Source organism: Halyomorpha halys, unplaced genomic scaffold (assembly GCF_000696795.3).
Source record: "Halyomorpha halys isolate HHAL.00 unplaced genomic scaffold, Hhal_1.1 Scaffold1388.1, whole genome shotgun sequence".
In the NCBI taxonomy this organism is placed as follows: domain Eukaryota; kingdom Metazoa; phylum Arthropoda; class Insecta; order Hemiptera; family Pentatomidae; genus Halyomorpha; species Halyomorpha halys.
The window spans coordinates 173058-185629 of record NW_027107006.1 but is presented as its reverse complement, the minus strand read 5'-3'; the positions used below and the strand labels follow the sequence as shown (position 1 = coordinate 185629).

General features: G+C 29.6%; 1 long non-coding RNA gene across 2 annotated transcripts; it reads right to left on the bottom strand.

The window, feature by feature from the left end:
- Nucleotides 1–437: 437 nt before the first annotated feature.
- LOC106689525 (uncharacterized) lies at nt 438–12132 on the bottom strand. 2 transcript variants are annotated; one of them, XR_001344456.2, is made up of 3 exons: nt 11776–12132; nt 4050–4238; nt 438–596 (listed from the first exon to the last, which is right to left on the bottom strand). It is a non-coding gene; the product is annotated as an uncharacterized lncRNA (long non-coding RNA). The 2 variants fall into 2 exon arrangements; XR_001344455.2 differs by having other exon boundaries at nt 4050–4249; nt 11776–11861.
- Nucleotides 12133–12572: the final 440 nt, after the last annotated feature.

Here is a 12572-nt window from a genome sequence, read left to right as displayed (position 1 = left end):
ATTTTAATGTGTTGTTTTTTTTCCAAAATTATTAATTCATATTCCATGGTAAATGTTATGTTAATTTTTTTTTTGTCCATTTATTTGTCCATATATATTACTGCTTACATTTTTGTTTTCTCAAAAAGATAGGAAAGCTGTTAATATATGGAACAAATAAAAAAAAAATGATGTCTTCAAAATCGAATATTATTTTTTTCAAACATATTTATGATAAATTTTGCTACTACGATATTGCAGCAATACACAAATCTGGTCACAAAATTATCGCTTTAGACCTTGAACTACGTCAATTCATTTTTATTTTTCATGACACATTCAGAATAATTTCAATGAAGAATAGTAGACAATTTTGTTATTAAATATTTACTATTAACATTTGATAATTTTCTTCAAAATAATATATACGCCTACGTATTGTAAGACGGAAAGATCAGTAATATAAAACTTTTTGTATTTTTGAATTGTATTATTGCACAGAAAATTTCATCCGAAAAAGAATTTTGAAGATTTGGTTTTGGTGGTGTTTACTGGAGGCAGGCTTCGTTGAGAATGGGAGTAAAGGTCTGATTGACGCTTCTTGGGTCCACTTACTCCTAAATTAAAAAACTGATTTTAAAGAGCTATAAATAGAGCAATTTAGGGAAATATTGTCTATTCATAAAATTCATTAAGAGTGAACTTTATTTTTTCAAATAACAAAATTAAAGATATTTAAAAATATATTTTTTTTTAATTCGTTATTTAAGCCCTGTTAAACTATTTCGATAAGTATAATACCTAGCTGACATTAAATTGTACATTGACAAGGCCCAGTTTAAGGCACCACCAGACAAGGCAATTTAATAAAAATTGTTAGTTGTTTTAGAAAAAATCGATAAAATATGAAAAATCGTATAACGTGGTACTTCAGGTAAGTTGATTTAATTCAATAATTTGCTGTCATACTCCATGCATATACCCGCCTGTAATAAGTAATTTCAGTATATATAATCTTTTCGATTTCTTGAGACTGATTATAATTGTTTAAATAAAATAAATTGTATCCAATTTTAGTCTCAAAACACTCTTTATTTCTTTAGTAGTCAGGAGTTAGAGGTAGTCTATTCTGCCCAGCTCAAAATTAATCTATTTTGTCACTCTCGACATTAATATTACAACTTTTAATTACAATCAATTTAACACTATTACACCTTGCTATCAGAACAATATTTGTTAATAATATTGCATAATACAAAGAATAATAGTGTTAAATTGATTATAATTAAAAGTTGTAATATTAATGTCGAGAGTGACAAAATAGATTAATTTTGACCTGGGCAGAATAGACTACAAAAAGATTCTAAATTATTGATGTGAGTGTAAATTTTTATTTAACACTGCCCTTGAGGACGGCCGAACTGCCCAAAACGTAGGAATTTTAAAGAAATAAAGAGTGTTTTGAGACTAAAATTGGATACAAATTATTTTATTTAAACAATAAAACAGTTAATTAGTTTTATCAAACTGATGAATTAAAATCTAAGATAGTTATTCACCTTAAACTTCTGAACGGTCCATTCCGGATTAGGGGCTTAGTACGAACTTAGGGACCACCAGACATGCTTTTCTGTGTTGTGTGGTAGAAACAAATTTCTGTTATTCATTTAAGCATCTGATGTTATTTATGCATTTACTCCATGAACTAAACGTGGAGAAGGTGCTTCATACAGATTAGCATGGGTGCTCTATATTAAAATGAACCAGCAATAATATCGATATTGAACTAGCTTCATCCTCTGTTGAGTTCCCGCCCTTGACCTTAGTTGACAGGATATTCCCGCCAGTTTAGTCACCCAGTGTATACATGATCCTGTCATTTATATAGTCATAGTAGTGGCGTCATCACTTTGAAACAATCGTCACAATAATACTATCGATTAATGGGTAAACTATATGGTCAGAATAACTCATTTATATACATTGTGTGTAAAAAAAAAATCCCTTCCAGAAAAGTAAACCAAAAAATATTATTTTTAAAAGAAAAACCAAGTCAGATTCGGTTTCAGCGTCTTTTAAAACCCTTAAATACGAATTTTCATAAAATACAAAAAATAATCTACAAACTCATATCACGTCAGTCGTTCTGAATTGTTTCAGTAGTCTACCTTTGGACACTAAAAACGAATCTGGTATGCTTTTTCTTGAAGAAAATGTTTTCAGTTAACTTGATAAAAAGCTATTTTTAGTTTTTGAATACAATTGTCTAAATTTTTTGTTATTTTACATTCAAAAATAAATCTATTGATATATTATTACCACACAATAACAGTGAAGTATTAAAATAATTTAGAACGACTGGCCTAGCAAAATGGGACAATTTTTTTTTTTAAGGAGAAATAAAGTAAAATTCGTTTTTCGCGTCTCCGAAAACCCTTTAATACGTATATAAAATAAAATTGTTCTTCTCAAAATTTTCGCCTTTGTTGTTACCTTCGTTTTGTTTTCGAAAATCACAAAAATTACCTTACTAAGCAGTTTTGCGTACTGCATTTCCTACTATGATAATCATCATAAACTACTTTATAGTGCATTTATCAAACTTCTATTTTATATGCAAACAGTTATTTGTATTACAGTTCTATGATATACATAATATTGATAATTGAAAACCTGTTTCTTATAAACCAGTAGATTTCAATCGAATATAAAAAATGGTGCTAATAATTAATCTGTTAGGGAGAATAGCTTTGATAATATTTACCACTAAATGAATATTGGTAAAAAATTATAGATTCTATAGAATAAAATGGACTTCAGGTTCATCTAATTTTCAAGGGTATTTACTTCTTGTACAATATAGGTAAAAATTGAATCATTTTCTAACCGAAAATAACGTACATTTTTTCTTTTTTTTTGGAAGATAATACAATTTTTAATAATTGCAGTTGGCCTCAATTTTTGAAAGTAAGGGATTTAAACTGACAGACAAGGATGTTTTAACTTAGATTAATATACATTTTCATAATTTCCATTCAAACTTTTACCAAAAATGGGAACCCCTTTTTTGGTCCTGACTTCAGGACAAATAGGAGTCACCAATCATGCTCAGCCGCCAGGTTTTACCTTTGAAAAGGCAGATAATCCCTTGAAAGAGCTTAAACGTGGTACATTATATACTCAATATTGACTAAACAGAAAATAATCTTTTTAAATTAAATAGTATACATAAATAATAATTTTTTTTTAATTTGATTTATTCAACATAGAATTTTATTCAATAAAACTATTTTGTTTGTTTATTTTTTATTATGTTATTAGAGAGATGATTTTTGATATATCCGAGTACATCACAAACTACAATATTTGTAAAATTAAAAAAATATTTTTCTACAATTGGTAAAAATACAGATCAATTTCGTTTGTATTTTTTTCTTTCTGATCGAATATCGTTCTTACGCATAGCTGTTTTTTTTTTCTGAAAGTTCTAAACTGAATTTCTTGCTCATTTTTACCAAAATATGAAACCAAATATAAAAAGTGTAAGAAAAAATTTCTAATTGAAAATTTAAAATTCCATAATTTATAATTCAGTTGTAATAGGAAAAACAAACGAAACTTCTTTTTTTTTTTTTTAGATCTATTTAAAGAACCGGATTTTACGAAAAGTTCTAAAATGTAGTTGTTTTTTTTAAATAATACATTAAATATATATTTATTTTCATTATACTGAAAATTTCATGTTTTTTCATCTCAAATATTTATTTCGGTATCGTAAAATAATTTTTAAATAAACCAGCTTGTCAATTTTATTCTAATTCCTGTAGAATAACTTTACCATATTTATGTTTTACTCTATTCAATTTAAAATTTGATTTTAAATAATCATTAATTTACTGAGCAAAATTAAAAGTTCCATACACAGTTGATGTATCTTTCTTTCTTTTCTATTTATATTGAGAACATGTTTTTTTTTTCTCCCAAATAGCGATTATTATTTTTTTTTTACTTTCTATACTATAGTATTTATTTGTATTTTGTGGGTAAATATACTCATTTTATACGTGTACCTGTGTTGCCAATTACTCCTTTTCAATATGGCTGATTTGAGTGGCCCCAACAGAACGAATACCGCCGCATCTCTCAGCTTCACATCTGTAGCCGGGATGGAATGAAATTTTTTATCGACCTAGGATCATCTGGTTCGAATCTCTGTTTCCAAGTTTTTATACTTTTCTTTCTAACAGCAACCATAGCGCCTTTAAAAAAACTATAATTGTTATTTTAGTGACTACTTTATGATAGTGGAAAGTGAATATGAATAAATTACTTAAAAAACTGGTATGATAATAATAAAAAGACCAAGCATTCTCTAAAAATCTGTAGTTTATATATACACCTTCAATTATATGTAATATTAAAAATATATACTTTTTAAGGCAGCAGTGTGGCTCAGTGAGTAAGAAACTGTGCTACAACTCCAAGAACCCGGAATCCCAATCCGGCTGTTGTAGATGATTAATTTTCTGTTACTGTAGCTTTGAGTCAACCCTATGGTTGCAGGGATTCCTACAAGATCCACCCAGCCTCTTGATGGTAAGGGTACCCAAGCCTTAATTAGGGAAAAATCTTGGTTGTAGCCGATAGATTTTCACTTTTTTTTTTTTTTTTTAATAAATCTTAAACAAGACTGGGGTATAGTTTTACAGATTGCACCGTTACATTTATGACACCATGATAGTCACAACCAAAGCTATAAAACTCCAGATTTCGATGCTATAATGGACAATGAAGTAGAGCCTTGGTAGAAGTGACACATGGTAACGGAGAACTAACAGAGAATTTAAGACCCCTCTAAAGAGAAAATTACGAGTAACATCAATTTAAAAAAGTTTCGTGGGGACATACTGATAGGATTCTCCGGTATTACAGACCTTCGAAATATTTTTGAGGCAACGCGAAGAAAAGAAAGATCAAAGAAGAAGAAAAAGAAATTGCGCTAGTGTTGATGAGGATGCACGTACCCTTAAGAAATACCCACCCTTAAAAAAAGTATTCTTTATTTTAAAGGACAATTTTTCGAAAACGTGTCTAATTTTTATTTTTATTTTTTTTAAGGTTTATTCGTACATTACCGTAACAATGAATTTATATTGATTAATTTGACATTAATTGAAATTAAAAAATTGTCCACTTTTAGAGCTAGACGTCGTTTACATAGGTAATTACTATTTCAAGTGACATCAAAACATAATTAAAATTAATTTTTTTTTTTTAATTACCTATTTATTTAAATAGTTTACTATTATTTCTTTTCGTTCATTCGTTCTCATTTAAAGACTTAAAATTCGCTAGTCATCTATGCTATACATTCATTTATTATTATTCATAATTATATTAATTTTAAATTTTATTTTTGTATATTCGATGTTATATTTTTAATAATAAATTTTGAAACTTTAAAAATTAACATATTGATTCTATTGTACTATTATCGCCCTTAAGCGGTATTTCGGGCTTAGTGTAAAACTTTCGAGATTTGATAATGAAATGTGGGCCATTATGAAAGTCATGGCAAAGTGTTACATTATTACAATGCTTATTACAAGGCCATCCTTCGCGGCCGACCCGCCACACTAAGATCCCTTTTTGTTTCCTCACCCTTCTATTAATTTTGTTATCTCAAACAAAAACAATACTTAATACAATAATAAGAATATGTATACATAATAAACATATTCCTCAAATATATTAATGATAAATATAAATGTCTGTATATATACTAAGACCCTTTTTTTTTCTTACCTCCTTTATTTTAAATATATATAACAATATTAGTATATACCTGAGTATATAAATATGTAACATAGTGCCCTTCCTTTGCCACATGGCATTATAAGGGGTAGGGCTGGGTCCGCTGAAGGTTGGGGTTACAATATTGGCCCAGGAGCCATTGGCCGGGGGTTACAAAGAACGGGGAGGGCCGCTCCACTTGGGGATAAAAGGTGAGATGATGACTTCAGGCTATTATTGCCTATAAATTTTTATATATTAATGTGTTGAATATTTTTTCTATTCGATACTGTAGAACGTGAATGATAGCCATATATTATTCATGTCTGCTAATTTTTTAATTCAATTGAATAATTTCGACCCATATGTCTTTATATTTCGGCGGGTGATGAACTTGGTTAAACATAAACGTTTTAGATTCCTTCTGAGTTTAGATCGATAATTACGTTATCGCAGATAATGATTAAGAATTCATCATCAGATTTTCGATGATGAATTTGCGTTGCGGATTATTATTGCTATTTCAGATTTTATCTATATCGGCGTCGTTTTTTAGGTTATCGCGAATACTAATTATGGATTTATGAACAGAAAGATTTTCATCTTTTAACTGTTAGTCCAAACAAACGAAATCTTTATGTAAGTACATGAAGAGAACATTGACATAAATGGCACTTCGTCCTTGGACGCATGAGAAAATTCAGAATCAGTTGTAAGAAAATTGCTCTTCTTTCAAAATTGTCTTCTCTGAAGATCTTAACCTTATATCAGGAAGCTGTGTGCCAATGCCGCGTCATACCCACAGTTGTTTTAAGCCTTTCCCTAAAAGGTAAGTAGTATAGAGCGGATTTTATGCAGTAATAAACAAAAAAAGTCCAGTAAAAAGCCCACAATTTGCAAAATTATAAAGTAAAAGCCCAAAATGTGTAAAATTTAACTTCCCTATACTGTAAAAATTAACTTCATTGTATGACTGATGATATTCTTGGAGGTAGGACTATGTATAGGGATTAAACTGGCAGAGAAAGTGATGCAAAAAAGACGGGCCTTATGTGCCTTCCTAGGGCGTGGCAGAGGAGTAGGGGAAGATAACGAGCCATTTAGATTCAGTTTAGACAACAATGTTGGTCATTCCTATTAACCTCAAGGTAAACTTTCCTTTCGTGGGCGTGGCTTTTTGGGCTTCATTTTTGCTTTAAAGGAGTTATGCTCCTTCTTGTAATATTTATGTGCACATAGAAGACGTATCTAACCTTGTTTGAAAAAAAATAAACGCGCTAAATACTTAACATATGATCAAACATACACAAGCTGAATTACTTTTATTAAAAACCTTAATTGCCTATAGTTGAAGTGTTAATTACAAGATTACTATATTTAATGATTTTTTATTTATATAATGAAGACTGGAAAAATCAATTTCAAACTTGTTACTATTTATCATATATTTGGTTCTGGCCAAATCGGCAATATATCGAGCATTAGGGTCCTGATGTATAACCATTTTATATAAGTAAGCAGCATTAAGGATTGTAAGGAAAACAGTACTTATATGATGGAAATTAATTTTTGAAATAATTTTTATATTCGATCTCTGCTCAGTTTTGTTAGTATAAATGACCCGATTAACTTGTAGGAGAACTAAGGGTGCATGGAAAACCATGTATATTGAACATTTATATAAATTATAGGTTATCTCCTATGACCGCTGAGGAATCTTCATGATTCACTCCATGATTGCGGAAAACTATCTCATTAGACAACTGCTGCTGCTCGTATAGCGATGACAAACGATCCCATAAGTCAATCTTGTGTTTTTTATCAATATCTTGTCGGAGGTTCCCAACGTCATAAATCAGCTAACAACGTGTCAAGGGGGTAACGGATTTTATCTTCTTGAATAACATTTCGAGGAATAAAAGAATGTATAAATTGAGGGTAACTATTCAAACGGTTTTAATATATTAAGCAGGATTTAAATATCTTAAGAATTTCAAGGAGAAGAAATCTCTAATTTTCATTTTACACTGGAATGTTTAAAATCAAATTTATTTTTCAAATAAAGAAAATTATAAAATTGATTTAGTTGTTAAAAAGCCAAGAGGCACAAGCAATAATTTCATCATTTTGAGCAGTCGTTTCCAGCCCATAGAATTCTGCGGCCCACTGTGACCGATTTGGAACAAAGGGTGAATCTCTTCGATAATATTTGAAAATTAGATAGCTCAAAAAATCATTTTTATTCGAAATTTATCTGTTAAAGAGTTTCAAGCTATAACCCAAACATGAGGGAAGATAATCATTGCAATAGTTTTTTTCAATTTATTTATTGATATTCACAACTGTATTTACATAAAAATACATCAAGTAAATTTGATGTAAGATCAAAATGGAGTGATACAGGCATGTAGAGAAACTATTCAGTGGTAGCGATCTATTCATATTTCAACACTAGAAGGTCTCGAGGCCATTTTGTTTTCAGGCGCCTTGGAGGATTTTCAGGAATATAAGAATAATCAAGGTTAGAAACTAGAGGATGGTTTGGTAGGACCTGGTTGGTCAGATGGTTTGTAATGGAAGGGTTCGGACTAGATTGGTTACATATGGAACATTAAGTTCTTTATGGATGATTTTATTTGTAACAAATAAGGAGCATTTGCGAGGATTGGATACGAGAGGAATTGGAAGGTTTAGTGGAGCCCCAAAGCTCAACTCCGTATGTCCAGATAGGTCTTATAACTGTCATGTAGATCAGTCTAATTGTAATAAATTGGAAGTCTAGACCGTTTGTCTAGTAAGTGCTGTAATAGTCGATGTGCAGTTTCCTGTCTTTTCAGTCATGTCTGAGGATTCCAGTCTAGTCGTTAGTTCAGATGTAGCCCAAGGTAGCGGATCTGTTCTACAGGGGTAAGAGCAACGTTATTAAAGTATACTGTTGGGCAGACGGCAGGTTTACGACGAAGGGTAAAGGTGATTTTACTATCGGTTGGAAACCACTGATTGAGTAAAAATATATATTAAAGTAAAAACATTTTGATAAATTCTATTAAGATAGCGAGTGTCGTTTGTACCACATTCTTCAAAAAGTGAATAAATAATATTGATAAAGCAGAACGTAGAAGAATTTTATTAGTAAAAAATAAACGAAACTTGGAATTAACTATTTAAGGATATTACATCCCTGGGGTGTTACAACTTTTTCGATGAAAACGACTGATCGGAAGTGTTACTTTAAAGAATCGATCCTACAAATTTTTTCGATTTGCTCAAAAACGATTATGATTAAATTCGGTGTAATTGTGAAAAATTAAGTGGAATTCAACAACAACTAAGTTTCATTCGGTAATATTTAGCAGGGCTTAAATGACAGATATTTACAAAATCTTCCTCTAAAGTATCTTTAATTTTCTTTATTTGAAATAATTAACCTTTCTATATTATTAACAGCGATAAGAAATGTTTAAATATGAACTATGACTAAATTTAATTATTAATTAAAGGAGACCAATGGAGAAATAGAAACAGCAGTTAAAAGACTGGAAAATCGTCGAAAGCCGTATGTTTTACTATATATTTTTTTATTTGCTGGAAAAAAGTTCATTTCGCTATTCGCACCTCGAAAAACCTTAAAATTCAAATTTAATAGAGCATAAAAAAAATTATAATTTGAAATTTTTGACTTTTAGGATGGTAAATAAAATTTGTATGTTGCGCTCACTCCACATGATAGTAAAGTATTAGAAGCGCTGCAATGTTAAGCTAAAGTATTTTTTATTATTTACCACATCGCACTATTACCGTCATAAATATCATAAATGTCTATTTTGTTTCGGGATCCACTCACGAAAAATAAACAAATATTTTTTTATATCTTCATTTGAAAGTGATTATTTTCATTATAAAAGCCTTATCAATCGCAAATTTACAAATAAAGGTTTAACATTATGAGATGAAACATTAACTATAAGGTAATTAGAAGTCATTGGAAGGACAACTGTGAAAACAGAGTCTGGCGTTGGAAAGGCTTCTCTTAGGAGACAGATCCTATCTCGATGATTAACAGGCCAAGAATGTCACCAAAGACCAGCCTACTTGATACAGTCAAGTGTTGTATAACTTTAATAATTAATAGTGTTGGCAATGGTATTGGTAATTATATCATGGAAAATAGTTCTTAATAACAACAGAGGGAGGGTAGAAGCGATAGTTATTAAGTTTGATAATTATTGGTTAAATAATTTATTAAATTTGAATTTAAAATTCTTTCACTCAGGAGCAAAAGTATTTTAGAGCTCTGTATGGGATTGGTATTGACAACAGAATTAAGATTCATGCGGGCCGACAAAAATAAGGGATCAACATTAAATGGTATTAATGTTTTAAACAATATGGAACTTTTTTTTCTTCAGTATTAATTGTTTCTTATTATTCCATGCATAATAGATCAAATATTGTTCTAATTCGATGCGATATTTGACAGTTGTAATTGGAGCAAACAGATGACAAAACTACCACAATTATAAAAAAGAGTTTTATTTTATTCTTCAAATTAATATAATAAAAATTGTTTTCTTTAAACTATTTTTTTTCATAAATTTTAGCTCATTGTTTTCAATGATGAACCTTTGTAATCAAACAAGAATAAAATTTAACTTCCCTAAAAATTTTAGATTTTATATTGCAAGATAAGTACAATTTTTTTTTTCAAACATGGCTCAAGCACGATCCTCGGAATTTGCTATTTCATTTCTAAATTACGTTTTTCTCGAAGTATTATAAGCCAACATTTCGGCTAGTGAAGATGGAAAAAAGAATATAAAGTTTTCACTTTCGCAAATCCTGCAACTATAACTGGTACCCTCTTTAGCTAGAACTTTACTGCTACTTTACTCCTGGAATCTTAAACTTCTTTTTAAACATTTCAGAAATAAGCCAGGTTCCGAGGCCATATATAATTCCCTAAGTTTAACTGCGGAGCTCAAAACTGGAAGTAGAAAATCGGAAAAAGCGTTCCGTATATATCCAGTACTTACTAATTGCCTATGGTATTCTCATAATTTCCGAAAGAAATATAATTTCCCACGAGTGTATATTAGTGTGTAATAATATCTAGGAGTCAAAATTATGAATAAAAGGAGATTGTATTCCGAAATAAATCGGCGCATTGGGAGTATCAGATGTCTAACACCAGCTTCGTTATGCAATACTAGCCAAAAGGGAAGTGCAGTTGAAAACAAAGATGACAGTAAATAAACAAATATTTATACCAACGCTGTCCTATACAGCTGAAAGTTAGCCTGATACTGAAATATTCGAAAGCCATATAATTCCTGAGCAAAGTAAAACTAGATACGACCGAATGAAAAATGAACGAATAAGAGAAGTAACAGGGCAGGCAACGCTAATAGAAACTATAGACAGAAAATAATTAACGTGGTTGATGTGGAATGAATGCAATTAAATTAAGAAATGGTAACAAACTGAAAAACCTAACTTGTAAAATTATATTATGTGAAATTGATAAGCTCTCTATAAAAAGGTTCTGATTACTTCATTTACATTTTTCAGGAATAAGAAAAAAAAATCTTATCTTTAATCAAATTAACATATTTTTATTTTTGGGGTATGCGATCCATCTTTAAGCATTAATAAATTATTAGTTGTTTTCTTCATTATTAGCAGAATTAGATTAGATCAGAAAGAAGATTTTTAAATTTCACAGTTTAGATTCCTCGAGACATTTCACTTCAGGTTTATTTCTTTATTAAATTTTTCCAAAGTATAAACAATTTTAAAAAATAAATATTTATACAGGTCTTACTAAAAATCCAGACAAAAAAAATTGACGCCTCTTTATCACCGTTAGAGATTAAATTTTACAATCCTTGCTGACGGCAACCTTGACCCCAGCCGAAAGCTACCACGTTGTAAAATACATATTGTACAATTATTTATATAATTGAATATATATTAAAGTACATAATTAAATAGATAAATCAGTACCTCAATAATAAAGGACTTATGGGGCAACTTCGGTACAATATCACAGCAAACTCACTGAATACTTCCAGGACGAAGATAAATTTTTTCATTGAAAATGGAATGCCATTTTACGATGACTGGACCCAAGAAACATCTCCCAAACCATTATTTCAATTTTCTATGAGAATAATGTTCTATTGCTATATGAATTAATTAATTAAATAATCTCGAATCTTCCACATGACAATTTGGTTCTCCTTTTTATCTATGCCCCATTACAAATTCAATCGGAGATTTTTTTTATCAAAAGTCAGTATATCCAATTCTGAAATGTAAAGGAAATACAATTTCAACAGAATTGTATTCTGTTTATATCAACAATTTTCATTTTCCCATGTTAAACAGTTGTTTAAAAACATTTTCAATAAAAATTAACTTATCTACATGAGATGCTTTCATAATAACTTTAAAAAAGTGGACTTTTGATTAAAAAAAAAAAAAATTATTATTATATGGAATAGGAAAAAATAAGAAATTTATCTAAACAAAGTTGAGACATTCTTTTAGTATTTAATTAACCATGCTTTTTTCACTTGCAAATATTGAAATTTAATTATTTTAAAGAATACTTAAGCATTTTATTAATTTACAGTGCTGGACATTAAATTACTACACAAGACCTATCGTTCAAACATGAAGTACTGAATTATGTACTTTGCCACTAACAATTAGAAACTATATTGGAAAAATAAGGTATCTCAGTTTTTCTTTGTGTCTCCTGATCTTTTCCCTTTAAATATCACTGTTCCAGTTATATA